Genomic DNA, 16,179 nt, shown 5'->3' on the forward strand with positions numbered 1-16,179 from the left:
AGCCACAACTACTGACCCTGTGCGTCTGGAACCTGTGCTCTGCAACAAGAGAGGCCGCGACAGTGAAAGGCCCGCGCACCGCGATGAAGGGTGGCCCCCGCTCACCGCAACTAGAGAAAGCCCTCGCACAGAAATGAAGACCCACACAGCCAAAAATAAATAAATAAATTAATTAATTAATTTAAAATATATATCTATATTAATCGTTGAAGATTTGCAGAAAAAATCTAGCCATCTTTCCAAGGGAGGTAGGGAGTAGGGACTTGGTCTTTTGAGAGGATATATCTGAATGCTGGAAGAGGTGTCAGGAAATTTATGCTTATCAAAAGGAGGCATGAGTTAGAAACGGTTAAGAAACAAAGAGTTAGATAAAAGAGGCAAGAAATTAGTCAGAGACCATATCCACTCATTCATTTAACATTATTTAAACTGAAAAAACATTAATGTGTAAGGCACCATGAAAGATAAGTAGATGTGTAAGACAGTCCTTGACTTTAAGAAACATACATCATAACAGAGGAGATAAAAGATGTATATAAATAATACAAGGTATAAATACACTTGTAAATGCCACAGGACAGAGGAAAAGAAAGTCCTATGAGAGTTCAGCTGAGGGTAGTAACTTCCAGTTGCAAGAAATGGAAGGATTCATGGGAAATTTATCATTTAAGGTAGATAATAAAAGATGAAGAAAACATACAGAAATATCAAGGCACAAGTATGATAATAACAGCCACCATTTAATGAGCGCCTACTACGAGCTGAGCGCTGTGCTAGGTGCTTCACAAACAACATGGCCAATCCTAACGAAAATCCCGCAAAGTAGTTAATACTACAAACCAATTTTAGTTGAAGGAAACCAACTCCTAGATTAGATAACTTGCCCAAGATCACCCTACAATATGATGGAGTCAGGACTTCCCCAGGTCTGACTGGTGCTCTTTGGGGAAGAAGACTAGAACAGCCATTAGATTCCCCTCCAAGCTACTCCGATTAATAGTCCTTGATATGAAAGAACTGTGAATAGAAAATTCTTTTAACCTGAATTGTGTCCCCCCAAATTACGCTGAAGCTCTAACCCCCTAGTGTAACTATCTGGACATGGGGCCTATAAGCAGGTAACAAAGGTTAAATGAGGTCATAAGGGTAGGTCCCAATCTCACAGAATTGGTGTCCTCGTAACAAGATGAAAGCCCAGGGCATTCTGTCTCTGTCCCCAGGCACACACAAAGAGGTCATGAGAGCACACAGCAAGGTGTACAAGCAAAGAGAAGACACCTCAGAATGGAACCTATCTCGCTGGCACCTTGATCTTAGACATCAGAACTCCAGAACCGTGAGAAATAAATTTCTGTTAAGCCACTCACTCTACAGTCGTTTAGTACCACAGACTAAGACACACCACTGCTACTTTTATGGATTTTTAGCATACAACCTGAATTCTGAGAGGGCTCCCTGGGATTCCTGCCCCACCCCCCCGCCCCAGTATCCATACCCCTGTGCAATCCCCTCCTCTGGAGTATGGGCAAGACCTGTGACCTGCATCTAACCCAGAGATTATAGCAAAGGTGAAGGGATTTTGCAGAGGTAATTAAAATCCCTAGTCAGCTGGCTTTGAGTTAATCAAAACTGAGAATAATCCCATGGGCCTGACATGATGATCATATGGGCCCTTTAAAAGAAGGTCCAGGGCTTCCCTGGTGGCGCAGTGGTTGAGAGTCCGCCTGCCAATGCGGGGGACACGGGTTCGAGCCCTGGTCTGGGAGGATCCCACATGCCGCGGAGCAACTAGGCCCGTGAACCACAACTACTGAGCCTGCGCGTCTGGAGCCTGTGCTCCGCAACAAGAGAGGCCGCGATGGTGAGAGGCCCGCGCACTGCGATGAAGAGTGGCCCCCACTTGCCGCAACTGGGGAAAGCCCTCGCACAGAGACGAAGACCCAACACAGCCATAAATAAATAAATAAATAAATAAATAAATTTAAAAGAAGGTCCAGGCCTCCCCAGAAGTGAGAGACTCCCAGGAGCAGAGACTCTCTCTGTGGTGGACCTGGGAAGCAAGCTGCTCTGAATTCCACAGCCACGAGGGAATGAATTCTGCCAACAGTCTGAAGGAGCCTTCCCCAGCCAAGCCTCCAGATGAGAATGCAGCCCAGCTGACTACCTGAGACCCTGAATAGAGGACACAGCTAAGTCATGCCTGGACTCCCTACCCACAGAAACTCTGAGATAATAAATGTGTTGTTTTAAGCCATTCAATTTGTTATGCAGCAAAAGAATACTAATCCACAGCGTAGTGAGAAGAATGTTTTCCACATAGCTCCTCCTCACTTCCACGTCCAAGCAGACTGCTGCTCCTAACCTACTCCCAGGCAGGACCTGCTACTGCTCAAAATATTTGTGTTGGTGCTGTATGATTTCACTGACAGGAAGCCCTAAAACATACAGTCCCAGAAGTTATTGGGGGCTCTTTACTTCCCTGATTTCTGGGCAAACTCCTACTCATCCTTCAAACCTGGATTCAAGGATCAACTTCCCCATCAAGTTTGTTTTGAAATCATCAGAAAGAATAAAAACAGTCTCTTCCATAGTCTAAGAGAACTTTGAGTTTACAAAGATAAAAGAAAACACCCCTCACATTGTAATCTAGACAGAACCGGAACAGGAATCCAATTCTCGTTCACCAGCGAGAGGACCTGAAATGAGGCAAGTCACTCAATTTCTCTAGGCCTCAATTTCCTCATCTATAAAACAGAATAGTTTGCAAGTAGGTACTAAATTTTTCTGCCCAGAGCCCAGCACAATACATGCCTGTAGACTGAAGAAGACAATTAAAATATGACTGAAAGGTCAACGTAAAGTCTAACTCAAAAAACAAGTACTAGCAGTGATACCAATGTAAGAAAATGTGTACAAAATTGTGAATCGGAAATAAGTGGTTAAAACTAATGGCAACTATTAATAGTATATGCATATATGCTGACAAGGGATGTAAATGATTTAAAATGGGAGTTGTTTACTCCTCATTGCCTATACCTCATATGTAAGGGTAGCCAAATGTCTCTGGGTTAGAGCCTGTGGCACCTGCCAGTCTTCACCTCACTCCTAAATCTGATTCCTTGGCTTTGAGCCATACAGGTTTCCCAGATGACTGCTTAAATCCTCAGGTTTAGGACTGTACCTCTTTAGCTTTTTCATGTTACCTTACCACATAATACACCCCGCCCAACTCCAAACGGCAAGCCTTGCCCAGCACGCTGAACTTAATTTGAGAGACCGTGTCACAGCTGTAGCCAGATGTATTGTCTCGTTGGCCTCAGCCCAAGTGATCTGAGATGGTTATTTGTGAACCATTTTTGAATGAACCAATAAATTTAGGGGAAAGGAGAGTTCTCCTCCTCCCTCTTTTTTTAAGTGAGAGGCAAATTTTTAAATGCTCTTGACGATGGTGGTACAGAAGCCTCAGATTTGCCCACACTTATCTAAAAGCTGCATCTAACCTAGTAATTCTGTATAATGCAATTGATTCGCTAGTATCATTTTACAATTCTGATTAGGTTTCTCTAAAATCCTGTTTATTAAATTGCTTCCTTTAAGCATGCATAGTTACTAATTTGTTTCCAACTAAATCAGGTATCATATGAAAAGATTATACTGCAACAGTGAAAGAACACTCCAGGGATTATGTTTCATCTAGATTTCAAAATTAAAATAGGGCTAAAATTTTACAACTGTAAAATTTCTTTCTAAGAAGAAAGGCAGCTGAATTTATACACAGGTTTCTGGGTCAATAAAATGTCAATACCCCATTACAACATCTTGCGTACAAAACGGCCACATCTTTCACAAAGCATATGAAGCAAAGACCAAAAGACTCACTGTGGGTCTCGTGCTGATTTCTCTACAGTCAGGAGGTCAGTCATGACATGACGCTATTCAGCAGTCCAGAGCCAAAACGCACTGAGCCTTTATGCACCAGCTTGGTGCACAGAATAAACAACGTAAAGGAGCCCAAAAATAAGATGGCCAATGCTTTCTTACATTAGGTTACTGGTGTTTTACTTTTAACAGAATAACAGCAAATCAACTGAGTAAATCAGATACAATGAATAAAAATCTCCAAAAAGTAATAGTTCAGAGATCTGCTCAGCCATGTGACTTTGATTAACTTTAATTAGTCACACAGATAAAACAAACTTCTGTGTACAAACTTCAAAACAGTCTCCCCAAAGTCCAAGGAAATTAAAACCATTCACACTTTTTTTAATCAGAGATGTTAGTAGCTCTAAATTTTTTTTTCAAGTTTCTTTTATCAAGCAAAAACAAGAGGGATATTCATTTATATTTTAAAACCAGATCAACAAATAAAGAATTGGCACAACTAATGAATAAATCCTTATCAACAAACAACACAGATGGTTTTATTTTCAATTTTCATTAACCACGGAGATTCAGCGTACTTCGGTGTATTTTTTAATTTCAGCTCAACTGAAAAACAATCAAGTATGAAAGAGAATGAAAGGGGAAAAGGTGTGACTCCTCGGCGATCTGTGGTACGGGGACTACAGAGAATTCCAAGTATTTACTTCAGCACCAGGGCTGCTCTGGGTCACAGTCAATTTTGGCCAGAGCCCACGCTCACAAGAACACCACGTGATAGCCTGCCAAGAACACAATGAAGGCTCCCTTTTTTTTTTCTAGAGATTTTAATTACAAAGTTATGACCTACATCTGAGTAGGATATCTATTTAGTAGCGTACCTGAAAAGGAATGAGAACTTCGAGGTATTCCAAGATCCACGGTACACACCACTACACGTTCTGCTTTCTGTTCTCCCGACTCTTATTTCTGAAGCTAACTAGATACAATGAAAATAACTTCAGGAAAAAAATCCAGCTGATGCCTTCCAAATAGGACATGCTCTCATCGTCTCTCAATTACTTTTGAAATTTCAATTACTAAATTCTATTACTTTGAAATGCCTCCCTCTGCCTCAGCTTTGGAATACAATAGAGTTAAAGCATCAAGGGTTAACGGAGCGATGAAGAGGTTGCACTTTTATAACACACTCTTTGTACGAAACTTTTGTTATGGACAGCACACAGTGACACAGGAGGCTCAGGACAGCATCTGAGGGTGTCAGAAGAGAAAGTGACGCAGGGCTGCTGCCTAAAGACCCTTCGTGGTCCTTCCAGGCAAATCCTCCTGGCCAACTCCCTCAGCAGACAGCGACATTCCAAAACGGCTCAGTGGCCCACAGTAGAAACGATATTTTGTTTTTCTCAGTGACTGCTTAAACAATAAGAGAACCTCTACACACACACACACACACACAATTACCCAGACACGCTGTGATGTGTCCGAAAGAGGCTTCAATGGGGCAAAAGGCCAGTCCAAGAATATGTATAGTATGATTTATACATGGATGTTTATGTTTATATAATTGTATATGTTCATATGCAGTATTTTTTTTAAAGAAATCTCCATTTTAATTTTTATTTATTTATTTATTTATTTATGGCTGTGTTGGGTCTTCGTTTCTGTGCGAGGGCTTTCTCTAGTTGCGGCGAGCGGGGGCCACCCTTCATCGCGGTGCGCAGGCCTCTCACTGTCGCGGCCTCTCTTGTTGCGGAGCACAGGCTCCAGACGCGCAGGCTCAGTAGTTGTGGCGCACGGGCCCAGTCGCTCCGCAGCATGTGGGATCTTCCCGGACCAGGGCTCGAACCCGTGTCCCCTGTATTGGCAGGCGGATTCTCAACCACTGCGCCACCAGGGAAGCCCATATGCAGTATTTTTAAAGAAAAAATAGATTAGAAAAAATACACTGAACTTACGAGTGTATACTTTTGGGAAGTAGAAGCAGTAAAAGAAAATTTAAACATTCAATGTACATGTTGCCAGTGTCTGAATCTTCTACATAAGAATGTATTCATGCACTACACTTCAGTAATTAAAAAAAAAAATAACTTCAGACTAAAACTCAAAATGTTGGGGGGAAAATTAAGGAATTGACAGACTGCCTAGAACATGAAGAAACACAATTAAATCACAGCCAGTAAAAAATAAAGCAAAATAAACCACTGTGTGGAGAATTAAGAACCCTGGTTTAATATGCACAGGCTCTATTGCTAATGGGATTTCCAACCCTGGGTGATCCCTTTACTCCCTCTGGACCTCAGTCTCATCTGAAAGACATAAAATCTTCCCAGCTCCATGCCAGCTAAGTGCTGCTGCTTGAGCCAAAATCCCAGGGAATAGAGAGTTGTGTAAATAAAGACGGCTAACTGGGGGGAAGGTGACAGATCTGGATGGAATCTGAAATGGAAAAGTGTATCCTGTCCTTATCATGATCTAAACCGGAGGTTGGCAAACTACAGCCCATGGGCCAAATCTGGTCCACCACCTGTTTTTGTAGGACCAGTGTGCTAAGAATGCTTTCTACATTTTTAAACAGTTGGAAAAAAATCAAAAGAAGTATGTTTTACAACATGTAAAATTACGTGAAATTCAAATGTCTGTGTCCATACTGTTACAGACACACAACCTCCCCCTTCATTCACAGACTGTCTGTGCCTACTTTAGAGGGACCTCAGCAGAAAGTCAAAGACCATGCCCATAAAGCCAGAAATAGTTACTACCTGGCGCGTTATAGGAAAAGTTTGCCCACCCCTGCTCTAAACGCTGAGTGTGTCCGTAAATCGAACAAATACCATACACACCACAGTGATGGTGTGCAGTGCCAAAGCTCAGATCGGGGCACAAAATCTAGGTGAGATCCAAGTGCGTCCTTAACCAAGTCACTGTGATTCAGCCTCTGCATCTATAAAACAGGGATATTAACCAAACTTCACAAGATTACTGTGAGAACCAGGTTAAGAAAAGCACTTTGGAAATTATTAAGTGATCCGCAAAGTTGTTATTACTAAGTAAAATCAAGCAATCCACATTTAAACTTTGGTTGAAAATGTGGTGCAGAAAAACTTGTGAAATACATTTTTATGGGAAATGTGTTTTTAGAACAAAGGACAACTGGAGAGCAGGAACACCTCTAAGCCAGCTCTGGTGAAATCATGAAAGCCATCGACGGGGCCCGTTCATCAGCTGAGTGGCATACTAAGCCACAGTGTCTCAACTTCAGAAACTACAAGCACTTTTTGAAGACCATAATCTTTAAAAAAAAAACGCTTTAAAGGTTTATTGAGATACACTGTACAGGCGTTTATCATTTACCGAGGACCTCACGGCAGTTCACATAATCCCCATTTTACTGATAAGGGCACAGAAGGTTTATGGTTAAGATTTTGGGGTGCAGCATCAAACTTAATTTAGTGAATGTGATAGAGGCAAAGTAGCCATTATATAAATTAGGAATGAGCTTTCCAACTGGAAAACAATCGCGTTACAAGGTTTCAAAGTCGCAAAATGTATGTAACTCTTTTTCCTACTTTATTCTTCCATCCAGGTGTGAAAAAGAAAGAAAATAAAACCAAAGGTGGCCTGTGGATAGAAAAAAACTTTTTCTATGCAAAGGTGTCCACTGGATAGATAAAAAGTTTTCTGGTAAGAGCTCTAAGAGCAGAGAGTATTCCTACAGGCAAATCAACGCCCGATCTTCGATTAAGTATAGACCTGCTTCCTCCATAATGGCAACGGTAATAAGGAACAGCCAACACTTAAAGACACTTTCTATATGCTTTATGTATACTACCTCATTTAACCACCCAGCACTTAGGTACTTTATCACCTTATGAGCGGCAGAGCTCAAACCGAATCCCTTACTTGCTGGACTATTCATTCTATCCACTCCCTTCCTCGCTAAGCATACTGCCCAGCAAGAGACAGGAGAGAGTCAAGTGTTTATGCTAAATCTGCCTTCAGATGCAAATCCAAGGAGCCAACACCACACCCCAGAAAAAGCATCTAAGACGTAGACTCAGGGTAAGTTGAGGGATGTTGGTTCCAAAAGCAAACAAATACAGTTATAATATGCAATTATTGGTTAAACAGTCAAAGGTCAGCGAGTAGAGAACTTTAGCAAGACGTTTGCATTTGTTAAACTCTTGTTCTAATTGCATGCCTCTTTATAAATACTGGCAATTAGTAATATTGCCTAATCTTAAATTTACAGTTTTAGGAGGAAAAAAACCAGGGACATTAATAAAAAGGGCCAGATCTTTAATACACGTTGGCAAAAAGTAACAACAGACACAGGAAAAATTTTACATGAATGCCCACTCAGGGCAGGATATGGAATTTGAAGCTTATAATGTGAGGAGCTGAGGAGGGACAGGAAGAACTGATCAAGAAAAGGAAAAGGAAAAAAAAAGAAAAAGACAAAATGAAAGCAAGAAAGAGCACGCTGTGAAAGCAACCGGAGAATTCACTTGACGTGGGAGGTAGACAGCTCATAAAGAAATGCAAAAACAAAAGCAAAGATAAGTCTAGGTAAATACGAGACAGATATGACACAGAGGGATGAAGATGACAGATGACAGTAGATATAGATAAATAGGCAGACAGACAGACAGACTGCTAGTTAGCTCAAAGATGAAAGTCAATCAAAGGGAAGGGAAAGGAAAATATTTTGGTTCCCTCTTAGAAAGGTAAGTTGCATCCACTACAATCTTTGAAGACCTACTACTCCTCTATATGTGAAAACCCACAGGAAATATACATGCATTTCTATTATATAAATTTATAAAGGTGGACTACATTCCATAAATAAAATGCTGGCTCTTACATCTTCACTGAAAGACTTTTAATAAATGGACAAAATCACAAGCAAAAAAACTCAATCATCTCTGCATACTGGAGGAGTTAGCCTGATAAAAAGGAAACACGGTTGCTTGGAAGCTGCATAATCAATTGATAATACCCCTTACATATATGTACTACCATGGCAGTAAGTAAAACAGAGGATGAAAATAGTGGTCGTACTCAAATATATATCCATCAGAAGTAACAAGCAGAGGGAAAGATGCCAAAGTACTATCAGCTGTGCCAGTGTGATAGGATTATACTTTTCACTGTTGTCCATATTTGTACTTATATTGGGTTGGCCAAAATGTTCATTCGGTTTCAAGTAAAAATAAGAGAGCTTTTTTCATTTTCACCAAGAACTTTATTGAACAACGTATTCCTTAACCGAACGAACTTTTTGGCCAACCCAATATCAAATACATACATAAGTATACATAAGACACATACTCATGAACATATATGTACACATATATTCATATACCCCTTTGCTTTTAAGATGCTAAAAATACTTAAAAATATAAAAATAACTTATACTTAGCCACAGAAAAACAAGGCCAATGCATGATCTTTCTCTTAATTTAATACTTCTCCCCTCGCACTTTGTATGAAACATCTATTGTAGCCATTCTATGATCTATGTTCAAAATTAAAAGCCCCAGTAGGCTAGGAGAGCTGTAACCTTCTATTTGCTATCTCTTAATAAATCCTAAGGACCTAAAGAGGAGCTTCAAAATGAACAGTGAAGGAGGAGTAGCCAAAAATATAAAGTGCCCCCTAGTAAACTAAACCTCTAGCCATTCCTTAAATTATCATTGATATTCTAAAAGTAAAAAGTCCATGATTTAAACACTTCATTATCTTTCTGTTCAAGCATTATTATTCAAACAACTAACTCTTAAAATCCTAAACCCTAAAAAGGGTGTTAGTTATTCTGAGTACAGCAATGCACAACACATGAATAGCGAAGTATATGCGCACAGAGAACCACCGACATACTTTACACACACTCAAGCTTTCAGACACTAAAGATTTATTTTTGCTTCATCTAATGATGATGTGAAGTAAAATGTTTGGAAACAGGAAGTGTATTTCTTCTAATCCATAGCCTATAGTACTTCTTAATTATTCCTCCTAGCAACGCTATAATCTAACACTCCCAGAAGGGCTGTGATTTTTCTGACACAGATTTAGGTCCTTTAGTGAAGACAAGCTGCGAGAAATCGGGTAGGAGAAAAAGAGAAAGGTGCCGCTTACACATTTATCTGCCCAGCTCACACCTTCAGTGGCGCATCACCAGCCAGTTAAACACCCGGTACTGCGATAATTTTGTCTCCATCCTTTTGACAATTTGTTTCACGCCTCATTTGCTATGAAGAGTTAAAACATTTCAGTCAACCTTGAGAAAGCAATCTGATTTTTTTCCACAGCAAAATGCATAACCTATTCCAACTACCAGGCCACCGGTTAAAGTTCAAACTGCGACACAGACAGAAATCAAGTACTTCCTTCCAAATGTTGCAGAAGAAAAAAACACTAACTAGTCTTACATTTATTTGCAGTGGATATAAAACAAAATCAAGTTAAAAAGCCTCCCCGCATGCTTGGGTACAAACAGCAGCAACATCTTCTCTCCTATTAAAAACAGTGGATGACACAGATGCCCTCCCTGTGCCCATGGTCCTCAGAAAACCTGGCAGAAGCCTGGGCAGAACACTCCAAAACAGAGAAAGAAATTCTTTCTTATAATATTGTTTCATCGGATTTTTCATTATTCTTTTTAATTTTGGATCATCACAATACATCTGTACTGTTGATGACAAAGATAGTTTCGAAAATGATTATTCAAGACCCTTTCCTATTTACAGCCATCCAGAATTCAAATAGCTCATGTTTCGTACTTACTAAGAGCAGTGCACAGCGATCATGTTTAAATTGTTTTTTTTTAATATATTTATTTATTTATTTTTGGCTGTGTTGGGTCTTCGTTTCTGTGCGAGGGCTTTCTCTAGTTGCGGCGAGCGGGGGCCACTCTTCATCGCAGTGTGTGGGCCTCTCACTGTCGCGGCCTCTCCCGTTGCGGAGCACGGGCTCCAGACGCGCAGGCTCAGTAGTTGTGGCTCACGGGCCTAGTCACTCCGCAGCATGTGGGATCTTCCCGGACCAGGGCTCGAACCCATGTCCCCTGCATTGGCAGGCAGATTCTCAACCACTGCGCCACCAGGGAAGCCCTTGTATTTGCTTTTAAGCACTTAAACTGTGACTAGCCCAACTGCAGAACTAAATTTTTAATTTTATTTAATTTTAACTAATTTTAATAGCCACATGTGGCTACTGGCTACCAAACTGGACAGAGCAGTTCTAGAGAGTACTTTTAATGCTAAAAAGGCTGTCTGCTGGAAAAAAGATCCTTCAGTCATGTTATGTATCTTGATGCTGAGTTTTCTCTTTGGAAGGGGGAATGGTAATGAAAGCTAAACCAAGTATAAAGATCCCCTTCACATTCTCATCAAAAAAGAAATACCCTTGAGTTCAAATCTGCTTCCTTTCTGGTGGGGCAGAAGGGACATGGATAAGAAAAATGTCTGCCACAGGGAAAGGAGGGAGTCCCAGTCTCGGACACCAAGAACACAACTCCTCCAGTCTCACCCAGTGGCTGGGACTCCTACCACTTACTGTGCGGCTTCTTGGAAGATTCTATTTTCTCTATCTCTCTAACCAAATAATATCCGATCTATGGAAAGGAGGTATCTTTCTTCATCAACTTTTTCAATATCCTCATAGAATATCAAATGATGTGAAAGCAAAAAGCAAGAAAAAAATTGCTACTGTAATGACAGCTTCCAAAATGTAAATTCAGGCCACTCACCTAAATCTACGCATGCCAGTAACTGCTGAGCGCAAATACAGACAGCACAGTATCTGAGAAGGCAATGGAGACAGATGTCCGGGTTCGCGCTGAGCCTATGCCACTTCCTAGATATGTGCCTTAAGCTTATCTAGATTGTGCCTTCGTTTACGCATTTGTAAAATGTATACAATAATACTACCAAATTCATAGATAATGCATATACGGTTCTTAGCACAGTGCTTGACACCTAGTAACTGTTCAAGAAAGCATATATTACTAATTATTCAATACTTAATATTTCAGTACAATGGAAAAACAAATGAGGTTCTCTTTGAGGTTTTAGGCACCAGGCGGGACTCTCACCTATAATCTGTAATACTCAAAAGGGGATGTGTATGTGAGTTGTAATTTAAAGAATGGTGTCACAAGTATGTGGTAGAAAACATATACCTGTCTTACAGTAACAATTTTAACATCAGAGAGTAACTTATACACACAGAGCAAACTGTTTCAGAATTTTTAGTGGCCAATCCTGAATGCCAGCTCTCAAACACAAGTTTTCAGAGGGAATAACGAGAAAACGTTGAACAACTTATACTCCTTCTGACCACTGCCTTAGCCTAAGATGACTGCCAAAGCCACAGCTAATTTCCCAAATGCAATCACCTCTGTTTTAAGAGGTCTCTCCACACATCAAAGATGTCTCCATCACACCAGCTGACTCACTACTTCATGTTCACAGCCCAGCGCACCAAAGGTGGCAAAAGCACCCAAAACACACTGGTAGTTCAATATATCACAAAACTTATTTTCTGAAAATGTCTGTAAATAATCTTTATAAAAATGTGGCTCCTTCCCCTCAGCCTATAAATCTAATGAAATACCCTCCACCCTTAACAAAGACCAGGGCAGCATGGGCTTCGCGTGAACTTGACTCAGGTTCAACTCCTGGGGCCAACACTTGATGCCCTTGGTCAAAGTACACGTGCCCCTCTGATTCGACGTTTCCTTAGAATCTAGAAAATGAGGATGGCAAAACCTGTCACGTAGTCATGTTGCAAGGATTAAATCCGAGGCCTCGTGCAACATGTGTGGCCCTCAATAAGCAAACATTGAGTCCCGCCAATGGGACGCATCGGGCACTGGGGATACAAGGAAGAGGACGGCCCTCCTGTCCTCAGCAGAGCAGTGCCCGGTCCACTGGGAGAGGAAAAAGGTCAACTGACATTTCGGGAGCACCCAGCACAGCGCCTGGGCACAAAGAAGGCAGCACAGCAAACGCGACTTCTCTACCTCTCTTCCAGTTAATTTTTTTTCCAATTTTTAAACAAACAGAACAACACCACCCCTTTCCCAACCATCTCAAAGCCTCTTTCTCATTTCCTATTCACTCCTCAGCCTCCTGCTTGCCCCCTTCCTGACCGCTCTTGCAAAGGTCACCAGTGACCAAATGACCCAGATGCCAACTCCCACTCTTACCTAACCATTCCTCAGTGCTTACCACAGCTGTGCAGGTCTTTCTTCCAGAAACCTCTGTCCTCCGTGGCTTCTGTGGAGCTTGCCCCGCATTTTCCACCTCCTTTTACAACTCTTTGGCTGGCTCCTTTTCACTCCTTCAATGCTAATGCCCCCTAAAAGTCCTTAGCACCCCTCTCTTCACACGCATGCTCCCAAGGGCAATCTCATGAAACCCACTCTCAACTGACACTCCATGCTGAGAACCCACATTTATATTTGGGGCCCAGATCACCCTCCTCTACTCCAGATCCCTATTTTCCATCTGCCTACAAGCATCTCCATTTAGCTGTTTGGAACACATCTCAAACCCAACATGTCCAAAACCACAGCCTGTTACTAAATATACAGGATGATTCAAAAGCAACTGAACACCTTCAAAAAGTTACCATCCCATGTGATTTCTCCCTGTGGAGTCAGACCCAGAACTCTGGGTTTGCACCACCTCTTCCTCCCAGCTTGGAGGGAATGAGGACAGCACTGGGGCTGCCGTGGGCCATTTCAACCACTGGCAGTGAAAACACTACGTTTGATCACTGCCCTGTGACACGAGGGGTGCGTGCCAAGCATTTGTAAGAGACGATAGAAGTAACCACGATGGCTCCTTTACAAACTGACTTTTATATATATTTATTTATTTATTTATTTATTTATTTTTGGCTGTGTTGGTACTTCGTTTCTGTGCGAGGGCTTTCTCTAGTTGCAGCAAGCGGGGGCCACTCTTCATTGCGGTGCGCGGGCCTCTCACTGTCGCGGCCTCTCTTGTTGCGGAGCACAGGCTCCAGACGCGCAGGCTCAGTAATTGTGGCTCACGGGCCCAGTTGCTCCGCGGCATGTGGGATCTTCCCAGACCAGGGCTCGAACCCGTGTCCCCTGCATTGGCAGGCAGATTCTCAACCACTGCGCCACCAGGGAAGCCCCTATATATATTCTTATATAGCCTCATTCCTATGAAAATGTTCGATTCTTCTGCACTCCCCTGTGCTGCTGGCCATCCTACCGTAAAAGCTACCACCGCCCTGTAGATGGGTGGTTCCGCTATCTCTAGGATTAAATTTCACTGGAAGGTAGACCCTATGAAAGCAGGGCCTGGGTTTTATTCATTGTTTTATCCCTAGCACCTAACACTATTGTCACACAGTAGGTGCTAAATAGCTATCAGTATCTAGATAGATAGCAATAGCTATTTGCCGAACGAGTCAAGTACGCACATAAAGTAGCACGGTAGCTGGCGATCAACTTAGGTCTTCCACCTGCTCCAACGCTGGCTTCCCACTCTTCTTTCGCAGGGTCTTTTGGGGCATGGAAAGCATCCCTCAAAATGTCCCCATATCACTGACTCACTGTCTCTCGTGCAGACTGGTGTCCGAGGCTCTCAAAGACGCAAGGCACATAAGGCTTGACCTGCTTCTCCCCCGATTCCCTCATAAGGTCACAAGGGACCAGCCAGCACAGCTTGCTTCCTCCCTGTGTTTTGGCAGAACTCATGGCATCTCACCTGTCTGCTTCCACGGGTGCCTCACTTCGAACCTGCTCCCCACAGCTGCTCGACTAACTTCTCCACTTTGTACTTATAATATGGCCAAAAGGAAAGTTACCACGGGGAACAAAGTAACTATCATCTAAGCCTGAAAAAGGAGGCAACGGCTTTATTCTTCTCTGACAGAGTTAAGTTCATGAGCATTTTGACAGGTATTTTCTTAGGGCTTTCTCAGCTGTTTCAGAATGTTAAGGCTGCACTGTTGAAAACCATAGCACTAGGTGAATGATACATTCCTGCAGAAATTCTCTGAAAGGACTAGCACAGGTAGACAGGTGTTAGCTTTCTAGGCAAGACATACCTTATATCATAACAAACAAGATTAAAATGTGGCTGCACCCATCCCTTCAGAAGTTTGAAGAACCAAACAAAATTAAAGGTCGGGTCTTAGAGAAAAGGACGTGTCTGTAACACATGGCAACAGGCCTAAGCAACAGGCTCCCAGTTTTGCTTCGTTTTTCTCCTTCTGTGGGTTCCTACAAATAGGCTGTTAATTCATTTGCTTGAGATGGATTAGGTATAGTCAGCAGTAACTTCAAAAAAACTGTAAATCCATGACTACTTTAGTAGTGATATATTATTATAAAGAATAAAACGAAATCAAATATCATTAGAAAATAGGAAACAAGAGACAGGGAAGCCTTCATTTAATTCTAAGCTAAAAACAGCATTGTAGAGGTAGGTCATTTGTAAATATTCTCAGCCTCAAATTTAGGATCAAGCAGGAGGTGAGGAAAACACAAGCTCAAAACCCAGGAAAGAGACATGAACAGAGCCAGTACTGTGAACTTTCCTAATGCTCAAACACTTCTGCAGCATTGGTTAAGTGGAATTTAACTTACATCACTTGTCTAAAACAAGGTTATGAGCCAAACTGATTTTTTTTTCCAAGCTGTGAGATTTGGTTTGATTGACAAATTTTAAAAGAGAAAAATAGGTGGGGACATAAAAGGGAAATTTCCCAGTACTGTACCTTACCACTAGACATAGTTAGCAGGAGAAAAGACTAAAAGGGTCTCAGGACCCATCCCAACATCCTTTGGCCTGGCCAGCCTAGAAGTTCCTCAGCTAAGTAGGTAGCAAATTAAAATGAGGAATTTGACTAGTTCCAGTGATGGAGGGCTCTTCCTATCTTCCCAACACCACTGACTCGACTCCAGAAGCGCCATGTGGCAACAGCAAAAAAGGAAATAATCATGACTATAACGTCATGAAATGACCTCACCAAAGAATTAGAGGATTTTTCTGCCTTACATTTGTTCTTTTAACTGTATATTAACACCCTGATTAAGATATGCTAATTTGGGGGTTTGTCTTACAACTTTTACCACCACAGGAGTTCACTCTGGGCACATAATGACATTCACTTTTATTTTGCTGATTTTTCACTCCGAAATTCTCTCTTCCAGTTGCCCGTATCCTCCCTTCTCTCCAATCTTCTGGTCCCTGATTGTCACTTTTCCTCTCCTCTACATTCTTGGACTTACAGATTTCTGGACTCCTAACACCAAGTGAC

The 16,179-nt window shown here is 41.8% G+C and overlaps 1 protein-coding gene and 1 long non-coding RNA gene across 8 annotated transcripts in view; one reads left to right on the top strand and one right to left on the bottom strand.

Moving 5' to 3' along the window:
- The window catches only part of ARID1B (AT-rich interaction domain 1B), a 406,097-nt gene that overhangs the window by 373,303 nt on the left and 16,615 nt on the right, over positions 1-16,179 (bottom strand). The gene's annotated exons all lie outside the window — the stretch shown is intronic.
- LOC309634531 lies at positions 1,605-10,702 on the top strand. The gene is made up of 2 exons (XR_014248186.1): positions 1,605-1,684; positions 1,992-10,702. It is a non-coding gene; the product is annotated as an uncharacterized lncRNA (long non-coding RNA).

This window comes from Balaenoptera borealis (assembly GCF_965194805.1).
Source record: "Balaenoptera borealis genome assembly, chromosome: 9".
Taxonomy (NCBI): Eukaryota; Metazoa; Chordata; class Mammalia; order Artiodactyla; family Balaenopteridae; genus Balaenoptera; species Balaenoptera borealis.